This window comes from Lissotriton helveticus (genome assembly GCF_964261635.1).
Source record: "Lissotriton helveticus chromosome 1_1 unlocalized genomic scaffold, aLisHel1.1 SUPER_1_unloc_38, whole genome shotgun sequence".
In the NCBI taxonomy this organism is placed as follows: domain Eukaryota; kingdom Metazoa; phylum Chordata; class Amphibia; order Caudata; family Salamandridae; genus Lissotriton; species Lissotriton helveticus.
The window spans coordinates 966,383-988,261 of record NW_027611679.1 but is presented as its reverse complement, the minus strand read 5'-3'; the positions used below and the strand labels follow the sequence as shown (position 1 = coordinate 988,261).

Below are 21,879 nucleotides of genomic sequence, written 5' to 3'. Positions count from 1 at the left end.
GTCCCTTGCTCATTGCACCATCAGGATTCAAGCAAGCCGGGCCGAAGACGGCTGTAATGCCAGAAACCGGTCCCCGGAAGCTTGTTTCCTTCCCAGTGTAAGAATTGGCTTTTGTAGTCTGGTCTGCCCTGTTCCCATGATGCACTGGGCCAGGGACGGACTAATTTGCATACAGCCAGGTTCTGAAACTGGGATGGTGCAATGAGCTAAAAAACGGTGTTGGATCTAGCCCTGATCTCTTGACTGGGTGAGAGTATTCTGCTTAATTCAGAGACTCTGTCCCTCACCACCCCTTGTTGTAAATATTTTTGTCCACCCTAAGCGTGGAAGGGTATACTCAGACATGAGTCCCTTGCTCATTGCATCATCAGGATTCAAGCAAGCCGGGCCGAAGACGGCTGTAATGCCAGAAACCGGTCCCCGGAAGCTTGTTTCCTTCCCAGTGTAAGAATTGGCTTTTGTAGTCTGGTCTGCCCTGTTCCCATGATGCACTGGGCCAGGGACGGACTAATTTGCATACAGCCAGGTTCTGAAACTGGGATGGTGCAATGAGCTAAAAAACGGTGTTGGATCTAGCCCTGATCTCTTGACTGGGTGAGAGTATTCTGCTTAATTCAGAGACTCTGTCCCTCACCACCCCTTGTTGTAAATACTTGTATAGTTAATGCCTGAAGTTCCTCAACTCTCCTTAGTGAGGTTATCGTTATGGGGAAAGCAACTTTCCATGACAGGAATTGTAACGGACATTTGTGCTTTGGTTCAAAAGGCGGGCCCATTAGCCGTGTAAGGACTATGTTTAAGTTCCACTCTGGAGCAGGGGGAATACTTGGTGGTATAACTCTTTTTAATCCTTCCATGAAGGCTTTAATCACTGGTTCTCTTAAGAGAGATAGGTGTTGTCTATTTTGCAAGTATGCAGCTACGACTCCGAGGTGTAAACAAATGGATGTGCAAGTTAATCCACATTGCTGTAAATGCAACCGATAACAAATTATGTTCTGCACAAAAGCATCAAGATGATTGATATTGTTGTTGTTACAAAAGGCAACAAAAAGTTTCCATTTGCTGCATAACATGCTCTAGTAGTAGGCTTTCTAGCTTCCTTGAAATTATTCATACAGTCTGGTGGAAGTTGTAAATAACCAAACTCTATGACTTCAGGAGCCAAATCGCTAGGTTGAGTTCTCTGGGAATTGGATGTCTGATTTCTCAATGGCTCTGAGTGAGGAGACAAGGTGTGAGATGTAGCTTTTGATGTGGAACCACTGATAGTTTTAAGGTTGAGAGTACCGAGGTTGACGAGAACATGTGGAGGCAAATAAGATCAGTGAGGGACATTTGTCTGAGCTTCCGAACTAGTAAAGGAATTAGCAGGAGAGGCGGAAAAGCGTAAGTAAATATCCCTGACCAAATCGTCCATAGGCATTGCCTTTGGATGCTGGGTGTGGGAATCTGGATGCAGAGTTTGGGCATTTTGCGTTGTGCACTGTGGCAAACAGATCTATCTGTGGAAAACCTCAGTTTTGAACGTAGGGAAGAAGAACTTGGGGATGAAGTTTCCACTCGTGGACTTGCTGCATGTGTCTGCTGAGCAGGTCTGCAATCTGATGGTCTTCTCCTGGGAGGTGTTCTGCTAGGAGATAGATATTCTGGTGAATCGCCCAATCCCAAATGCTTTGTGCAAGGCACGACAGCCGGAGAGAGTGAGTCCCTCCCTGTTTCGGTAAGTAGTACATTGCAGTCATGTTGTCAGTGCAAATTAAGGCAGTCTTGCCTACAAGTTGGGTGAGAAAAGCTGAGTGCCAGGAACACTGCTAGAAGTTCCAGGTAGTTGATGTGGAGACGTTTGTGTTTGTCCGACCGCAGACCCTGGACTCTGTAATGTTGAAGATGGGCACCCCAACCGGTTAACGATGTATCTGTGGAATCAGGTCTATGAAAGGCTGTCCTTTTGCTAAGTTTTGAGGGTTCCACCACTGCACCGAGCGATGGTTGCGGCGGTCTACCAACACAAGATCGGTTAATAGACCCTGGGCCAGATGTACGACCCTTTCATTTTGCGCCTCGCAATTTGCGACTTATTGTGAGGCGCTAAATGAAATGTACAGTAGTTGTTATTACACTGATTTGCGATTCCCAATGGGCTTGTAAATTGCGAGGCTCATTAATATTAATGAGCCTCTCGCAATTTGTGAGCCCATTGGGAATGCCAGCCCTACCACGGATGGTGGCCTGCTGGGCTCAACAGACCACCACGTCCGGAACTGCTGTTTAATTAAGCAGCTTTTTTTTTAAATGCAGCCCGTTTTTCCTAAAGGAAAACGGGATGCATTTAATTTTTAGAAAGTGAAACGTTTTCGTTTCATTCTTTAAGGGCAGGCAGTGGTCCCTGGGACCACTGCCTGTTCTTAAAAAATATTTTTAGACACAGTCACAAAGTGGAAGGGGACCCATTCAAAATAGCGACTGCATTACCACCCTCTTCAAGAGGGTGGTAATTTGCGAATGTTTTGCGACCTCAATTGTGGTCGGAAAACATTCACACATAGCATTGCGGACGCAATTAGGAAGGGAATGCCCCTTCCTAACAGTGACTCTCAATTCCTAAATAGCGAGTCGCAAATAAACTGGGACTCGCTATTTTGGAATTGTACATGGCCTACAGTGATTTTGCATGTGCAAACGGGTTCACAAACCCGTTTGCGCATGCAAAATAACGTTGTACATCTGGTCCCCTGTGATTGATTCCACCTACTCGCTAGACATTGAGGACGCATGTGAAGCCTTGCATGAGGTACGATTGCAACGCAGGATGCCATCATTCCCGGCAGTTGCATGAAGACTTTGGCTGGTAATGATTGGTTGAGTTGAAATTGTAATAGTGTGGCCTGGATATTGTGAATCCTGGCTACATTGGGAGTGGCTAGAGCTTTGAGAGTGTTGATGGAAGCTCCCAGATAAGATTGCACTTGTGCTGGACACAGATGATATTTTTGTGCAATTATTGTAAAACCCAACTGGTGAAGTAGATGTACTGTTGTCTGATTGTGTAATGTCCTTGGTGAGAGGGAGGATGACCTGGATGTCGTGGGCGTTGGATACTATACTGAGTCCGTACTGTTTGATGATGGTGGCGAGGAGGGGCATGTAGATGTTGAAGAGCGTGGGGCTGAGCGATGATCCTTGTGGTACTCCGCAATTGATTTCTGTGGGTTCGGAGAGGAAGGGTGGCAGTCTGATTCTTTGGGTTCAGCCGGTGAGGAAGGAGCGGATCCAGTCAAGGGCTGTTCCCTGTATGCCGGCGTCGCAAAGTCTGCCGGTGAAGGTGCAGTGGGAGATGGTGTGTAATGCCGCACAGAGATCGAGTAGGATCAGAGCTGGAGTGTGCCCTTGGTTGAGGAGGGTGTGGATGTTGTCTATGGCAGCGAGTACAAAAAACAGCTTGAGACAGTTATTCCCATGCGGACTCACTAGAAAAAATAGAATATTAACAATTAGCTTGCCAATGGGGATGGCTCCCTCACTAGAAGACTGTCCAATTTGAGGTATAGTTTTTGCTGCAGTATATATCAGAACACATGGTATCCCTTCATTGGCTGGTTTGATAGAAGTGCTTAAACCGATCCAGAATGTACGGGGTAGTACCTGCCCTGGACTTGGGAATAAAACTGATGGGCAATTTTGCAACGGTGTCCTCCATAATGTTAATTAACATAAAGAGGGAAGAGGCAAACGTTGGCTATATGCCAGCGTTTAAGGATTTGGCTCTTGCAGAGCAGGAGCGCAAATTTCCTATAATTATCGAAGAAACATAAGCTACGCTGGATAGAGATAATTTGAGTGCCAGACCTGGTAAACCACAACTGAAGAGTTATTCTGCAAATGATAACTCTAAACAAGCACCTGACTTTTCAACAAAGAAGTAGAAGGAGAATAAGAAAAACAAATATAAAATAAACTACAGGGTGGGTCTCCTACACAGGAAGCTACTGAAAAAAACTACAATCTGCTTAACTGCGATAACATTAGACCACCTAAGAGGTATCAGGATACTGATATATGTTCATCTCGTTCCTTTCAGGAGTTATCCGAAAAGCATTTGGAGAGAGGTGGATGGTCAAAGCCCAGATCGGAGGAGAACGTGAAACCGAAGGATCCCAATGCTCATCTGACTACATCATTAAACAGGTTAAACAAGTTAAACCTTCCAAACCTCAATTCAAAAAGATGAAAGTAGCTGGACTTACGGTCAGGGATGCCCAGCATATTCAGGACACTGCTTCTGAGCAGGGAATGGGCAGTGACCATGCTAAAAAGCGCAACAGAAGTCACAATAGTTCGCCAGAACCTGCTGGATTGTCTGGTGGGAGTAGCGCTGAGTGAGTACTTCACGGTCGAGGCACCCGATATTAGGTTAAGCGTCCCCCATATTTTATACGAAATACAACTTCTATTGGAGGGGGAGGTACCTAGAAACATTAATTTTCTCTTTTGGAAGGACTTCAATAAAGGTTAAGAATATTCTTTTGGCTAAAAAGGTTTGTCGACCTGATTTTGTAATGGATGGCCTAAACGGAGAAACTGTGATTTTACCTGCCTTTTCCGAGCTTGTTCAAGAATCGGTTATACACTTGTATGCCAAGGAGTGGGCACTAGCACTAGCTCCTGCGTTATACCCCAACCATGAGGGTGGTATGACAGTTGCCTTTACCATGAAGTACCACTGAGGACAATTCCATAACCTCAAAGATAATACCCCATTAAGCATGAAGCTAAAAAACAAGTTAGGGAAATCCTGCAAGAACTTGAGTACCGGGGTGTAATAGAAAGTTGCACCTCATCAATGAATAATCCCTTGTTTCCTGTGATGAAATACGATCATTCATATAGTCTAGTGTTAAACTACAGAAACTTGAACACAGAAAGTCGCACATTTGTAGTACAAAATACACATAGTGTCGCACTAATAAACAACATTGTGCGGAAAAAATACAAAACCAAACTTGATATCTCAAATGGATTTTTCTGCCAAAATATATCGCCTGGAAGCAGGTATTTGACCACATTTTTATTTATTTATTTTATTTATTCATAAAGTTTAATATAGCGCGAACAAGATCCCGAAGGATATCAGAGCGCTTTACAATAGGCAGAAAGAAAGAACAAGGGGGTAGTATAAACATCAATTTGGAAACAGCACCCAAAAATGGAGGATAACACAGTAAACAGGTGTACGCATGTGAAAAAAGAAATAAAAAAACATAGGAGATGATCCATTGTAGCTGGAGGTACCATGGTGATAAGAACAAAGTCAGACGAATTAGGTGTGCCTCCTCCCCTTACGGTAAGAATTTGCTCATTAGGAATCTTTTGGCTTCCAATTTGAACACCCTCGTCGAGGAGAGGCTGCATACTTCATGTTCAGAATTAAAGATGGAATGAGGAACAGCGTGCTTAACTTCCTTCAGCAAAGGAGAGGAAGGACTGCGATGGTTTATGTGTTATATAGCTTATCGGACTGTTACTGGATTGGACTATTGGTTCATGGGAGTTGTAGTATTGTTGCTGGGTTGTTTTTACTTTTACCTTTGAACTTGCTATTAATAAAGATATGCATAATCCTCGCCTCCGCATCCTTAATAGAACTGAAACTTTCCTTCATGCTAACTAGGACATTTTTCAATCCTCAGCACTGAACCCTGTTCTCAGGTTAAGGGGGAACTCGATCGTTAACTGTGTATGGGCAGATTTCACTCATCCTCACTACGCATGCGCAGGAGATTCACCCCCCATTGCACATGCGTAGTAGATTCTACTTGCCTCACTACGCAGGCGCATCAGATTCTGAGGAAAGACACACCCTCCCATAGTGGCGCACGCAGGGTCTTGAGCTTTATTAAATCCCCGATTCAGCCGCAGCTTGTGTGTGTGATTTGTGGCATTAATTCAGCAGTGATGAGTGGGGTCGCCCCGTACATGGGCTCAGATGAGGGGCCCACCTTCTTCTTGTGGCCCTTCAGCAGAGGCTGCTTTCCTCTTGTGTTATCGTGCTTAGGAAGGAGGAGAGATGCGTCATCTGGGTTCAAGAAAGGCTCCGGTACAAGAGACGTGCTGCTGGATCCCGGATAAATGTGAAAGCAGCAGCACTAATTTCTATCTTTTGGAGGTGGAGTTGGGGGGGAGGGGAGGCAGGCACTGACTTGGAAAGAGTATAATTCTGGTGGGCACCAGGCAGTATAAGTCACTCAGTCCTGGTCTTTCAGTAACTGGTCCTTCTCGGTCTGGTCCCATAGGCTCTCCTTGTCCTCCATGGCGCTGGTACTTGTACACTTGGCCGTCATGGTTCTTTTTTATTTACTGTATTTATAGAGTGCAACACTCATCCCTAGAGGGATATCACAACACTAGTCGTCCAGCTGGAACTCATTCTAGTCTCACTAATCCAGATCCTTGGTTTTCCTTGATCTGGTCCTCAAGGCCTGGTCCCAACCATTAACATCTGGATATCCAGGTCTTGATCCATATGTTCTTGCTTTTTCTCCTGATCCTAGTCCTCAGGTTCCCACTGGTGCTGCTGTCGCTGCAGCTCGTTCTTGAGGTCAAAGTGCTTCTGGGCCATGTCCTAGTATTCTTTGTCCTCCTCGTCTTTGTTCTTGTAGCCGAGACTCCTGTTTCTTGTCTTTGCGGGTTATGGCTCCCTCTGTCTTCTCAGTCCTGCATACCCTTGTTGTCCTGGTCCCTTATCCTCCTGGCGTAGTCGCTGGCCAACTGACTCCAGTCCTCATGGTCCAAATGCTAAATGTCATGACTCGCTCCCTGCTCTCTTTTGCCCACCACCATTGTGCTGAATTGTGAGACTCTCCAGTGTTCTAATAAACTTCTGGACCTTCCCATCTATGCATATCTTGACCTACAGCCATTTTGATGCTATTTGGAAATTCCCATTCATTCACAATCCATGCCGGGTTTTGAGAAGCCAGTCTCTCTGATCATGCTTGAAACTCCATTACCTATAATGCCCTGCTCACTACTCCCTCTCCACCCCTGCAGGCCAAGCATGGGTGGAGGAATACAGCACACCTGTAGCTGGCAACTGTTAGGCTGCTCACACCTGCTGCATGTGAATACTATGAGCTCTTTGAAGCCCCAGCTCCCTTCCCTCCAGTGTTGGTCACTGTAGCTGTGTTCCTGCGAGGCCGACCCTTGTTTCTTGTCCTTTTGTTATCATTGTTTCCAGAGTTCCTGAGCTATACCTATTCCTTGCTTCCTGAGCTATAGTGATTCCTTGTCACTGAACTAGCACTGCTTTCACGGCTATCTTCACTCCTGAGCCTTAGCTACTTCTTGTGTGCTTGATTCCTGAACAAGTACTGATTAGTGCACACTTGCAGCCTCCCTACTGTATTTCCCTTTTGCCAGTCCTTGCTTACCTTGCTTCCCTTTTGCCAGTCCTTGCTTACCTTTGTTCCCGTTCCAAGTTTGCTGTCTTCCTGTGCCTACTGTCTTGCTACTGGTTTCCCCTGTATGTTTGTTACCTGCTTTCTACCAAGTGTGCAATTTCTTTCCCCTTATTTTCCTGTACCTTGATTTCTGAGATAGAGTTAATTCCTTGTGCCTTGAACTAACACTGCCTTCAGTGCTACCTTCTTTTCTTGATTCCTGAACCAGTACAATTTAGTGCACCCTTATAGTCTCTCTCCTTTTGTATTTATCTATTCCTAGTCCCTGCCTTTTTTTTTTATTTACCTCTTATTCCAGTTCCTACCTTCTTGTCTTCCTGTTCCTTTAGTCTTAGCTACCTGTATCCTAGTGGTTTTCGTTTTTTACTTTCTGCCAAGTGTGTCCTTTGTTTTCCATTCTTTCCTGTTAAGCACTCCTCCTTGCTAACTCTTTGTCTATTGTGGCTGTATATTTAGTTCTTCACCCTTGCTGTTACCATCTTGCGGGTTCCGGTTTGATCGCCAGGATCTGTGGGCACAGCTGATACCCTGGTGTGTTTCTTGTTATTTTTGAATATTGTGTTTTAGTTCAATTTCTATTGTCTTTATAGGTATTTGCTCCACAGACCCTGTCTTTTCATGTATATCCTATATGAAGTTTAAGTTTATTGACTTGTATAGCGCTGAATCACCCGTGAGGGTATCTCGGCGCTTAAGACAGTGGGGAATACCAGAAACGAAGGAAAGATTAAAAGAAGTGGGTTTTTGACATCTTTCTGAACTGAGCCAGAGTAAGTCCAGAGCGCAGGTGTGAGGGTAAATTATTCCAAAATGCCGGAGAAAGATGAGAGAATGCTTTCCCACCACTACGTGCCTTTTTGACTCAGATGCTCAGAGCATGACCTAAGAGTTCATGTCGGGGTGTAAGCAGAGGGTTTAATTGCAAGATACGAAGGGCCTTGACCATTGAGGGCTTTGTGAATAATACAGCCTATTTTGAATTTTACCCTTTTTCCTATAGAGAGCCAATGGAGTTGGTTCAGGAGAGGTGCAGAGGGTGTTCTAGCTGGGGCGTTGACAGTAAGTCGGGCAGCGGTATTCTGCACCACCTGAAGTCTTTTTATGGCAGATTTATTAGCTGAGAATAGGAGGGCATTTCAGTAGTCAAATCTACTAAGCACCAAGGCCTGCATCAAAGTTTTCTTAGTAGAAGAGGGTATAAGGGGAAAAATCCTTCACAGGAGGCCAAGAATGTAAAAGCAAGATCCTGCAGTAGTGTTAGCGTGAGTATCAAAGGTAAGTTTGTAATCCATCCTGACACCTAGGTTCTTAACCACTTCTTTAGGGGTAGGGGCAGTAACCAGCTCTTCCGGCCACCAGGTACGTGACCAATAAGTGGCAGCTCCTCCAAACAACATAATTTCAGATTTGCCCGCATTAAGTTGTAAGTAGTTGGCACGCATCCATCCAGCGATGGCTTTCATGCCTTCAGAGAACATCCATTCGATGTTAGGTGTGTTCTTATCTTGTAGTCATGAGGTTGGTGACTCCTCCTTCGGTCGACAATGTGCATGGGCTTCGGGTCCATCGTAACATTGATTTGCCAGTAGGGTTAGATGGAGAAGTGAGAAATAGAAAGGTGTAAATGCGTGATGTATCCAATTCAGATAATACTGGATCAGATAAAAGTATCCGGGGAGGAGGGTGGGCATGTACAACTCTGCAACTCTACATGCCAAGAACAGATGTATACAGGTAAGTAGCATTTTCCGTTCGAGGCATATGAGCTGCAGATTGCACACTATGCATAGACTATATAGCAGTATCCTGCTTACCGGTGGCTACCTGTACCTGTTGCAGTAGTTTGAAAGTGTTTAATACCGCCTGGCCCACACTAGCTTGTTGTTTTGCATGCACATCTACAAAATATTGTTTTGTGAAGGTGTGTGGCGTGGCCCAAGTTGCTGCTTTGCATATGTCATCTAGGGGAATGTTCCGTAAGAATGCCATAGATGCGTGTAGAATGAGCTCTAGGGGGAATGGTTAACGTGTATTTGGCTTTAAGGTAGCATATTTATATGCATTTTACAATCCACCTTGCAATTCCTGTCTTGGCTATAGGATTGCCTTTATGAGGTGGGGAGAAAGCTACGAAAAGCTGTTTGGTTTTCCTAAAGGGTTGTGTTCTTTCGATGTAGTAAAGTAATGCTCTTTTAACATCAAGGTTGTGTAGAGTTCTCTCTGCCACTGAGTCTGGTTGGGGGAAGAATACTGGTAGTTCAACAGACTGGTTTGGATGAAAGGCAGATACTACTTTGGGTAAAAAATTTGAGTTTGTTCTAAGAACTACTTTGTTATGATAAGATTTGAAAAAATGTTCTTGTATGGTTAATGCCTGGAGTTCGCTCACTCTTCTGAGAGAAGTGATGGCGACTAAAAACCTACTTTCCAAGTAAGGTACTGTTGTTCACATTTGTGTAAAGGTTCAAATGGAGGACCCATTAGTCTGGATGCGAAGCTTGGGCATGTTGCTTTTTGGCGTGTGGCGAACAGCTCTATGTCTGGCTCTCCCCACATGTGAAAGAAAGGAAGAAGTATTTGAGGATGAAGTTACCATTTGTGGATCTGTTGTGTTTGGCGACTGACAAGATCCGCTATTTGATTGTGTACTCCTGATAGATGTTCTGCTAGGAGGTGTATTTTCCGTGGAATGGCCCACCTCCAGTTGCTCTGTGCTAGACGGGGTAACTGGGGAGAGTGTGTCCCCCCCCTGTTTTTGTATGTAATACATTGCTGTCATGTTGTCTGTACGACTTAGGACAGCTTTGCCTAGGAGTTGTGGTTGAAACGACTCCAGCGCTAGAGAGATTGGCAACAATTCCAGGTAGTTAACGTGGAATTGCTTTTGTTGAGAGGTCCATAAACCTTGAATGGTATGGTTTTGGAGATGTGCTCCCCAGCCGGTGAGCGATGCACCTGTTGTTAGCCCTACCTGTGGAACTAGCTCGAGGAACAACCGTCCTTTGGAAAGATTTTTTGTAATCCACCACCGCAGAGAGTGATGGGTGCGGTCGTCCACCAACATCAGATCTGTTAGTTGACCTTGAGCTTGGTTCCACTGGCGTGCTAGACATTCTTGTAATGGGCGCATTTGCAATCTTGCATGAGGGACGAAAAAAATGCAAGATGCCATCATACCTATTTGCTGCATGAACACTCTTGCTGATAGTGAGTGCTGTTGCTGAAATCTTTGAACTAAGTTTTATATAGCATTTATCCAGATGGGATTGGGATATGCTAGGGCTGTAGAAGTATTCACTGTTGCCCCTAGATATTGTTGCATTGTAGACGGTTGGAGGTGGGATTTGTCTAGATTTACTGTGGATCCCAGACTGTGAAGCAACTGTATTGTCCGGAGTGAGCCAATCGTCTAGATAGGGGAAGACATGAATTTGTTGTCTTCTGAGATGGGCTGTAACTACCGCAAGGCATTTGGTGAAAACCCTGGGTGCTGTGGTGACTCCGAATGGGAGCACCTTGAACTGGTAGTGTTGACCATCTACCACAAATCTGAGATACTTCCTTTGAGCGAGATGTATTGGAATGTGGAAGTAGGCATCTTTTAGATCTATAGTGGAGAGAAAGTTGCCTTGCTGTAGTAGTGGAAGCACTTGTTGTAAAGTGACCATGTGGAAGTGGTCTGATTGAATGTAAACGTTGAGCGGTCTGAGGTCCAGTATTGGTCTTAGAGAGCCATTCTTTTTTGGGATTAGGAAAAAAGGGAGTAGACTCCTGTCCCCTGATGAATTAGAGAAACTGGCTCTATTGCATCTTTTTGCAACATTGCTAAGACTTCCTGTTTGAGGAGCGTTAGGTGTTCTAATGACATTGGACACGGTCTTGGAGGAATGTTGGGGGGGAGTAGAAGTGAGTTCCAGGCAATAACCATACTGGATAATTTGTCTTACCCACCTGTCTGTTGTGATGGAATTCCAGACAGGTAGGAACTGTGAGATGCGTCCCCCGACCGGAGTGGGCTGATCGGGGGGAAGCGCAGGGAAGTCACTCTTTATTGTTAGGGGAGATGCGGGTGTTATTACCTCTGCCTCTACCCTTATTGTTGTTACCTCTGTAACCTCCTCTATTGTATCCCCTAGAAAAGGAGCCCTGGTTGGGACTTTTATAGGATGATGTGGGTGTTCTTATGTATTAGTTTTGGAACTGGCTCTATAAAAGGAGCGACGAAGGGAGCCTCTGGCAGATGGTGACTGTAAGGCTCCCATGGACTTTGCTGTTTGTATCTTTTTTAATTTTTTTTAGAGATGCGTCAACTGCAGGTCCAAAGAGGTGCTGTTGATGAAAAGGTTGATTTAGGATCGTATTTTGCACTCTTGCTTAAATCCAGATACCCTGAGCCAGGCGTGTCTATGAAGCAGAACACTAGTATTTATTGCACGTAACGCGGTGACAGCTGCGTCAAGCGCACATTTGATTGAGGTAGTGGTTAATGTGTTTGCCTTCTTGTATAAGGTCATTGGCTTTGTCCTTATATTCTTGGGGCAGATGTTGAATGAGCTTTTCCAGCTCTTCATAGTGAGCACTATCGTATCTTGCTAGAAGGGCTTGTGTGTTTGCTATTTTCCAAGAATTAGCAGCTTGAGAAGCCATACGTTAACCTGACGCGTCTAATAACTTGGATTCTTTGTCAGGAGGTGGTGTGTCACCTGACCCTTGGGAGTTTGCTCTTTTGCGTGCATTGGCAACTACTAGTGAATCTAAGGGAAGTTGGCCCTTAACCCCTTCAGTGCTAATGACAAGGGTAACTCGTCATGGAGTTTCCATTGATTTCAATGGAAATTGCATGCGGAGCCATAAAACACCTTAGCATCCAAGTGGTTAATGTACATTGGGTAACAGGGAGCTGCCTTGTATTTTTGATCTACTCTGGGGTTAAGACCCCTAGCTCTAACTGGGTATTTGAACACCTCAGGAGCATGTCTAAGGAGGCCTTGTAGCATGGGTACGACATGAGTAGATTTTTGTGGTTGGGCAAAAGTCTCCAATAAAAAAATCTTCTTCTACAGGGTCGAAATGAAGCTTGACCATGTGATATGTAGGTTTGGATGTGTATTGCTGCGCTGTGAAACCGCTCTTCGGGTGCCCCTCAGTGCGCAGTCCACTCTACCCTCAACGGTAATGTTTCAGTACCCGTTTATCTGATCTCCGCGTTTCAAATAGATCGACAAACTCTCCATTTTCAATAGAAAACCTCGTGGGCAACAGTCAGGCCTTGCTGCGTAGGGCCAGCCATCTGCAAATGGAACGGACTCCATTCCATTTCTGTCCTGGACGTTTTTAGAATTCTGGTGACTCATGTCCATAAAAAACAAAGGTTATAAATTCAATATTGTGTCAAATACTTAAAAAATTGAACTGGATGTGCTGAATCGGATGTTGTCCCAGGTCATGTGTGACACCTTCCACCACTATTGCTTATGGGACTTGTAGTTTTGTTTTTCTCATTAAAAGGATGGTCTCTAAAGTCCCAGTGTTCTAAGCGATGTTGGTCAAAATCAGAGGCCTGACGGAGGGTGAAGCATGACATGGCTCTGCTTAGCAGTGAGATGACTGACAGTTCCCCTACCCTTCCATTCTTTGACCTACAGAGGCTCGTTGGCGATTCATTTTTTTTGCAACGACAAAGAAACTTTTATTGCAGCTTGTGTCACTGAAGAGATTAAACACCTGGACGTTTTCATTAACTACTGACAAACATGAACTATCAAGAACATGAGTTTCTGGAAAACTATCAAGCACCCAATCAGAATCAGCCGCCCTTCACACCCAGGAATTCTTGAGGCTTTGGAGAGGGTGAATTGCACGTGGTATAAGAGGAACACTACATCGACTCAAAGCTCACTTCTCAGGGATGTACTGAAATGCCAGCTTCATGGCACACTTAGCCAGCTCTTCACCTCCTTCTCCTCAAACTGTTGACCAGCTATCAGGGCAAATGAGCCTGCAGCAAAGCATCGCTGGCTTGGTTCCACACCGGACCAGGCAAGGTGGTCAACTCCATGCTCCTCCAAGTCAGCAAGCACTCTGGTCGAGCCAGTCCTAACTCCACATGAATGTTGCCCATCACAACTCTATTAATGGTACTAAGTTATGTTTCTGCCAAATGATCGAGTCAAAATTGAAAGGTTTTACTATGAAGTGCTGAAAGAGAATTCATGAAGTTTTTCAATATTTCGGAGTCTGCCACAGTACACAGGACCATTATTTCTCTACAGCAGCAAATCATGTATGTGCCCTGTAGAAATCACGTTTGAATGAAGCATTGCAGCCAACAATCTATGCAACATCATAGCAGAGTGCAAGATAACGTGTGTTATTATTCCAGCAGAACGAAATGCCATTCCTAATGTGTACGTCATTTTAAAGACAAACCCAGAAAAATGTATGGTCAGTGTTGTTCTTCTGCCAGTTAAAAGACAATCTCCATTAATGTGCCAGGAAATAAAATACTATGAGAAATCCTACTCTATGGCAGGGTGCTGCCTGCCACTATATTGCAGGTTACTTCAACATAATCTGATTTATACATACATACTCCAGGGTGCTGCCAGCTATCGGGGCTGCACACAGCAGTCTGGAGCCACTCAGGAAGGAGGTAAGCTCTTCATTTCATCTTAAGCCTTTAGGTTACATTCACAGCCTGATAGGTGCGGAGAACTTTATCCGCGCTCTAACTGCGCCGAGCAGATAGACGTAGCACATCATAGGCTGTGTTGTGTGCTGGCATCTTATTATCGTTGGCGGGGGGATGAAGCTCTGATAGGAGCTACTACAAGAAGAGCAGAGAAACAGGACCACAGGTCGCCACGGAGCGACAACTGCCCAGAAGCTGAAGAATGAACTCTGGAACAACAAATCTCCTACACCCTGGAGATTTTCCAGGATAAGCAAATAATGGTAATGAAATGCAAACTGCAGCATTAAGATCACACACTACAACATCTTTCCCTTTAAACCAAAGGTAACAACCTACAAGAAAAAACTAAACAAAAAGCAACAAAACTAGAAAATGCATTTCCAAATGCAGCAAAAGAGAAACATTTAATACAAATGAACAATATTGAACGTTGTTGGTACCTTAGTAATGTGCTTACTTCTGGGCTTCACTCCATCTGCAGCAATAACGCTCTGAAAGAAGACATTACTGCTGTGAGTCTCAAGAGTCTTCAGTATTACTGGTCTTAGTCACGAAGACTGCGGTGTCGGAAGATAACTTTCTCTTATTTGGCTTTACTGTTCCACCAGTCACGCCATTGCTTTTAGCAGACACGCTACTGTCAGCAGCATCATAACTTCAGACAGATCAGCAAAGCGGATATCACCACTCACATTGGGTGAACAGACTCGTCTCTGCTACATACATACACTCTGTTCTCAAATTTGCTTGGGGCTGTCAAAATGCAAAGAGCTGCAATATATTCGCCACACTTTCCTGACTACCTTGTTTTAAAAAGTTGTGACATTCAAGCGTGATTCTTGGTTCGTCTGCAAGATGAAGTTTTTAGGTCTCGACTATTCTATCCCGCAGGGATAAATAGACAAGAGTAATGTAGTTAAAACAAACTCTCTGACCAAGCAGATTCCATGCGGATTTCTCACAATGCATGTTAACTTTTGAAGCGTGGCGCTTCTCCAGTACGCGCTTGGCCTCGCACACCACCATCAAAGGCTTCTGCTCCCCCTCACTCACACCCCCTCCCCATATGCTCCTTTCCTCCCTCCCACTCGCTGGCTCCCCCTCCCCCCCACCCACCAGGCTCTTGAAACGTGACGCTTCACCAGTGCTTCCCTCCCACTCGCTCACTCCCCTTCTCCCCCACCCCCACCCACATCCGACTTGTTTGCCAACTATTCTTACCCCTTCTCCATTCTCAAACATTCCCTTCTTTAGCTTTCTATTCGAAACCGCTAGCATCAGCCTCCCATTCTGTGCTTTTACTCCTCCCGCCTCATTTGCTTCCGAGTCCGTTTTCACGTGATGTTTTCCTTTTTCTCAGTTTTCTATATAGTCTCTACCGGAAGCTATTGGACACTTTTAAAACTCATTTGCTCCAGAGTCCGTTTTTACGTGTTGGTTACTTTTTTTACCGTTTACAATGTAGCCAGATTTTTTACTTACGCTGGTTACTTTGATTAGTTTGCTTCAGAAACAAATGCGCTTCTCTGACATCATTTTTTAAAATTACACACGGTATTCACGCTTTATTTTTTGTAAGAAACACTATGATTACTTTGTCTAATCTCCTAAACAAACATGCTGCGTGACAGCATTCTTCCCGGAAACCAGAAAACGAGCCAGACAAACCTCAGGGATGTTCATTTGGAGGCCCAAGTCAAGAGTCCTAGAAAGACCCTTGTGTGATGTGTCTGAACACTAAACCGGGTTAATCTGCGAACAAATATGGACAAAACGGAGGAGCTACGCCCGCAACTAAGATGGCCGCATAGGCTCTCGGCTCCGCCGACCTCTGTCCTCCGCCGGACAATCCTGCTACAAATCCTGAATTTCCACCCTGCCTCCAATCCCGGGATTTTTTCCAGCTTTGTGGACGAAGTTACGTCGAGTTTTAGTTTGGGGCCTACACCAGCTTGTGATCCAGGGACTTGAGTACTGGCCTAGCTGGGTTCCAGTTGAATAACATCGGCTGTGGGTGACCATCAGGGTCCGGTCCTTGGACATGGGAAAAAATGTTAAGCCCGATTTTGACGGCGGTCGTTGTTCAGCCTACAATCGATGGAGGGTTGACGAGGCACGACAGTGCGCTGCGGGTGTGGGTCCCTGGCCCGGAGACCCGGTCTGAACCCCGCCGGTGTTTGCCGGGTTGGGATCTACGCCTGTGGCCTCGGAACCTGGACCGCAACCTTGGTAAGTCCTCGGTCTCCCTCCGCGACAGTCCGTCCCAAAATTAGCCGATTCCCCCGGGGTAGGCAGGGCCTTGGGGGGACGCGAACATGGGTGTCTCGGACCACGATTCGGTGGGACGGACTGAGTCTGAACCGTCGATACGATCTGTATTGGCAGCGATCGGGGCCTTACATTCCCATGTGGAGTTCATTGTCTCAAAAATGATTGTGGTTGCACACGGACTTGGACAAGTGGGACCGAACCCTACACCGTCTCAAAATCCTGATCAGCCTACATCACCCATGGCGGTCCCTGTAGCGGCAGTGTACATTGTGCCACGAGAGGTGTCGGAGCTTCATGGCAATGTGATGGCCGATAATCGTGTACTCGACGTGCCCTATGGTCTGCCAAGCCCACCAACATCGTCTACCGAGTTTGGTTTAATTGTTGCTCCCCTTCCGGACTCTCTTGCTGGGATCTCTCTATGGAATGATTCAGTATTCTACCCCTCTTTGACACTTTCAATTTCCTCACAGAGGCACAGACGTCGTGAGCTTATGTCGACGAGGGTCACCGTTGCTGCCGATAAAATTCCTAGGGACTCTATAACTTTGCCTCGCCTCATACGGAACTATACTGAACTGTTTTCACATTCCGACTATCCTGCGGAGGCGAAAGCCTGTCTGGAAGGGGCTTGCTCGACTGATCGGAAGGGTCAAGGATGAGACTGACTGTTGGGGTTTGGCACCATGGGTTTTCTGAAGTGGGATTCGTTACCTTTGTATTTATGGGAGGTAGGGTGGTCGTTACTGTTTCCCCTGTTTAGTTTTTAAATTTACAAATGGGGGTGGGGTCGCACACTACTCACACACCGGCGGTGTCGCCCCTAAGGACTCTGGTCAATGTAGTAAAGTGTTCGCGATGCATCATCTTTCGATCTTCTGCTATCTTCGCTGTCTTCGCCATCCCTGGACACGTGTTTCGGGGTATTACCCCTCATCAGCAGGGATAGGCCGTGTACTGGGGTTGCCGATGGCTGCCAATATCTGCCAGGTATAGTACCACTCAGGCGCGTAGGTGCGGGATCCCAGGCTCGTCAGCCCGCTGCTCAAGGGAGCTTTCAAGTTACAAATGGGGGTGGGGTGGCACACTACTCACACACCGGCGGTGTCGCCCCTAAGGACTCTGGTCAATGTAGTAAAGTGTTCGCGATGCATCATCTTTCGATCTTCTGCTATCTTCGCTGTCTTCGCCATCCCTGGACACGTGTTTCGGGGTATTACCCCTCATCAGCAGGGATAGGCCGTGTACTGGGGTTGCCGATGGCTGCCAATATCTGCCAGGTATAGTACCACTCAGGCGCGTAGGTGCGGGATCCCAGGGATGGCGAAGACAGCGAAGATAGCAGAAGATCGAAAGATGATGCATCGCGAACACTTTACTACATTGACCAGAGTCCTTAGGGGCGACACCGCCGGTGTGTGAGTAGTGTGCGACCCCACCCCCATTTGTAGTTTTTAAATTTACTTTTCAATGGAGTTATGTGTTTATTATGGGGATTCTTGGTTCTGGCGGGGGGGAGGGAGGACCGGGGGTCCGTATTGAGATGTCCTCCTCCAAGTTTTACTACATTTAGTACCTACTTAGATGGGGCGACAGGCACGCAGCTAGTTGGGGATAGGGCGCAAGCCATATGCTAGGGTGCAGGGTGGGGGGAGGGGTGTTTGTTTAGATTGTATTTGTAGTTTTTTATGTTTGAAATCCTTCAAAATCCTGATATAGGTGGTCTTCTTGAGTAGCGGATTTGTGTTATGGGGTGGACGGGGTCTGGTGGAGATATCACTTGCGTGAGTTAGCCAATTGTCGCGTAATTTCTCACAGTGTTCGGTACAGTGGACGTAGCTTCGTAACCTTCTTATTGCTGCACCCTTCCCCCTCCCTTCTATCCGGGGTTGTTATTCAATGTTTATCCTGCTTTCTTGGGGAGGTGGGGTGGGTGATAGGCGTTTGTTTTGACTATCCTGATTGTAGTGCAGCCATATACCAGATGTAACACGTGAGCAGACTCTCTTGATGATTCTCCGTCTATATGCCCTGTATGTATATTATTAATCCTTCATTCCGTGATGTAAGCCACGTGTTATTATTGTTCTTTTTCTTGTTTCTTAAATAAAAAGATTTTTTTTTTTTAATATTGACAAAACGAGTCCAATCTGCGGCCCAGAAACATTTCTGTCAAATCCGATCTTCGTTGTGACAATCACTCCATTGAATCTCTCCTGAGAATTCTACCTCCTGAGGCGGAAGCCGGGAGAGCGCTTATTTGCATTTTTTTATAAAATTGACCATGAGACTGTGTTTTTATTTACCTACTCCTCTCCCTGGGCACCTATTATTTACTTATCACACCCTTGGTTTTCCCACGCAGCGGATTTTAGCACTGCCGCTGGTCACATCAACAATCTTCTTTGCCGCCATCACCGAGAGCCCTATGGCCACGCCCCCGCCGAAGGCATTTAAGCAGCGCTGATCACTAGCGCAAGCCAGAGAATCCTACCTCCTGAGGAAGAAGCCGGGAGAGCGCTTGTTTGCATTTTTAAATAAAATTGACCGTGAGACTGTGTTTTTATTTACCTACTCCTCTCCCTGGGCACCTATTATTTACTTATCACACCCTTGGTTTCCCCACGCAGCGGATTTTAGCGCTGCCGCGAGTCATATCAACAATCTTCTTTTCCACCATCACCGAGAGCCCTATGACCACGCCCACTACCGCTAGGCCACGCCCCCCTTCTATAAACCATGTGCATTCCCCGGATGCGCAGCGGACGAATGCAGCGGGCGCACCGTCTGCGCGCCGAAGGCAAGCCCGTCTGCGCCCGTCATCGCCAAGACATCGCCTCTCGCCTGTCCCCCTGGCCAAGCTCTACGGGAAATTCGCCATTATGATAGGGAGCTTCTACTTGCCCTGAACCCTGGCCAGACTTGTGATGAGCTATCAGGCCACCTTGGACAGACATGCTTACAATGTAAGTCTTGTGAATTCACAACACCTAGTCCCTGCTTATCTGGGCACAGGTCAGACTCGTTTAAACAAACACCTATTACCGTCCTCCAACTGAATATTAGGTCTCTCGCAAAACACCACTTAGAGGTCAACACACTCCTCCTTGATGAGAACCCTGACATTCTTTTTTTATGTGAAACATGGCTTCGGGACAACATGACCAGTCTACCGAACCTCACGTTGCCAGACGGCTATTTGATCAAGACCTTAAATAGAGACGCAAGGGGCGGCGGCATAGCAGTCATTTATAAAAATCAATATATCTGCTCCTTTATTAAGGAAGATATTTATGGCTGTGAAAGCACTCGATTTAAGATCATTATGGGCCCACACTTTGCTCTGTCAGGGCTTTACATCTATCGACCCCCTGGACCTGCTTCTAAGTTCATCGAAGCTCTCCTTGAGGTGGCCAACTCCTTGGTTGTGGGTTCGGCTAACTTCACAATATTAGGGGATCTAAACCTCCATTTTGACTCATGACCCTACCATCAAAAATCTCCTGGCGGACCTTGCGGCCTTACAACTGGACTCTTTAATTCAGACTGCTACGCACTCGGCTGGGCATGTATTAGACCCTGTCTTTACTAATGTCCCGGAGGTTAGGACAGATGCGCCTAAACCTATGGGATGGACAGATCACTATTTAATCAAAATTACTATGATGGTCAGGGAAATGTTCAACAAGGATGAGCCAACCCGGCGCTTCAAGAGGCCTTGGCATAAACTTACAACCAATGACCTCCACTCTACTCTAGGAGCATTCCATTAGGAGACAAATATGGACATCAATATGGCATACGCCACCTTCCATGACTGGATTACCAGAGGATTAGATGCCCTCATTCCAGCTAAATGGACTAAGGGGCGCAGATCCCCCTCCAACCCATGGTATAATGACACTTTGAGATCCATGCGGAAAGATTGTAAAAAAGCCGAGCGAATCTGGAGAAGGGACTACAATGATAGGGATAAAGCATTTTATCTGGCCAAACAAAAACTCTATCACAAAGCTATTTGCTCCGCGCGTGCTTCTTTCTATGCAGAAGAAATCAACTCTAGCCCGAACCCCACCAAATGTATCTTTAAATTGGTGCAAGAACTGCAGAGTAGCAGAACCCCTGTCTCCAGTATCACCTCCGCGCAGCAGTGCGAGTACCTTGCCATTTTCTTTGTAGAAAAAGTGCAAAAAATATATAGGTCATTCCCGCAGCACTCTTTTGATCCACTTAACTCCACTAATTCCAATATTAATGGCACCACATTGATGCTTATACCAGAAATCTCGCACGATGATTTAACTAAACTCTGCAGGAAAGTCAAGTCTGGCTCTCCTGCAGATCCCATGAGGCCGGCTCAATTCATTGAGTCTTTAGAATACTTTCTACCATCCCTAGCCTCTATACTTAATCTTTCCTTCTCTTCGGCCAATGTCCCGACTGTCGGGAAACAAGCATGGGTTTCCCCCATTATCAAGAAGCCTACTCTGGACCCCTCCAAACTAGAAAACTTCAGGCCCATTTCGTTGCTCCCATGGGTGTCTAAACTTGCGGAGGTGTAGAAACAAAGTTTATTGGCTAGGCGCACAGCTGATGCTTAGTTGGGTTTAAAAGTTTGAGTTTGTGATCAATATTGTGAAAGTCAAATAAGGTTTTGGGTGCTCCACCAAGTGGCGTAACCGTCCTAAATACGCCGGATTTAGTTACTGGTTGAGTACGTTATACACTGAAAACGCATCCTTAGGGTTGGGCACATCCATTGGGTTCGTCATAAAAAGACAGACTCCTTGTAAGTTTGATGAATGATCAGTTTATTTCATCACTGATTTGTGTTTAAGTTTTTTTGTATCAAGTTCATTAATTTTTCAAAAAGCGGTCATTTTCCAAGTAATTTTAACATTTTAGTAACATCCTGAAGGATGAATCCTGCTCCAATGCATTTCGGGCATTGTTTGCCCTTTTTCCAGGAACAATAAAACCATTAAATGCGTAAAAGCAGACAAAGGCGGCGCCATTGTCATTCTCAATACCAACATGTACGATGCAAAAATCATGGAACATATTACCGACACGACAACCTACATGCCACTACAAAACAATCCAACAGACTTTTACAAAACTGAACTACTAGAGCTCGTAACAAAAGCATATGAAGATGGTACCATCGATGACCGAACCAAACAATATCTCATTGTTAAATATCCCAAGAGCCCAACCATAACCATGCTACCCAAAATCTACAAAGACCTGGTGGACCCCCGTTTCGACCCATCGTGTCAACCAGAGGGTCGCTCCATGAACCGACCGGCAAGTTCCTTGATCGTTACTTACAACCCATCGTAACCAGCCTTGACAGTTACATCAAAGACACCACCGATTTTCTCAAAAAATTGGCAGATATAAGTTTCAATCCTGAGGAATCAATTATCCTTTGCACGGCTGATGTTAAAAGCC

At 45.7% G+C, this 21,879-nt stretch overlaps 1 protein-coding gene across 1 annotated transcript in view; it reads right to left on the bottom strand.

The window, feature by feature from the left end:
* Positions 1-21,879, bottom strand: part of LOC144805981 (uncharacterized) — a 955,295-nt gene that overhangs the window by 48,941 nt on the left and 884,475 nt on the right.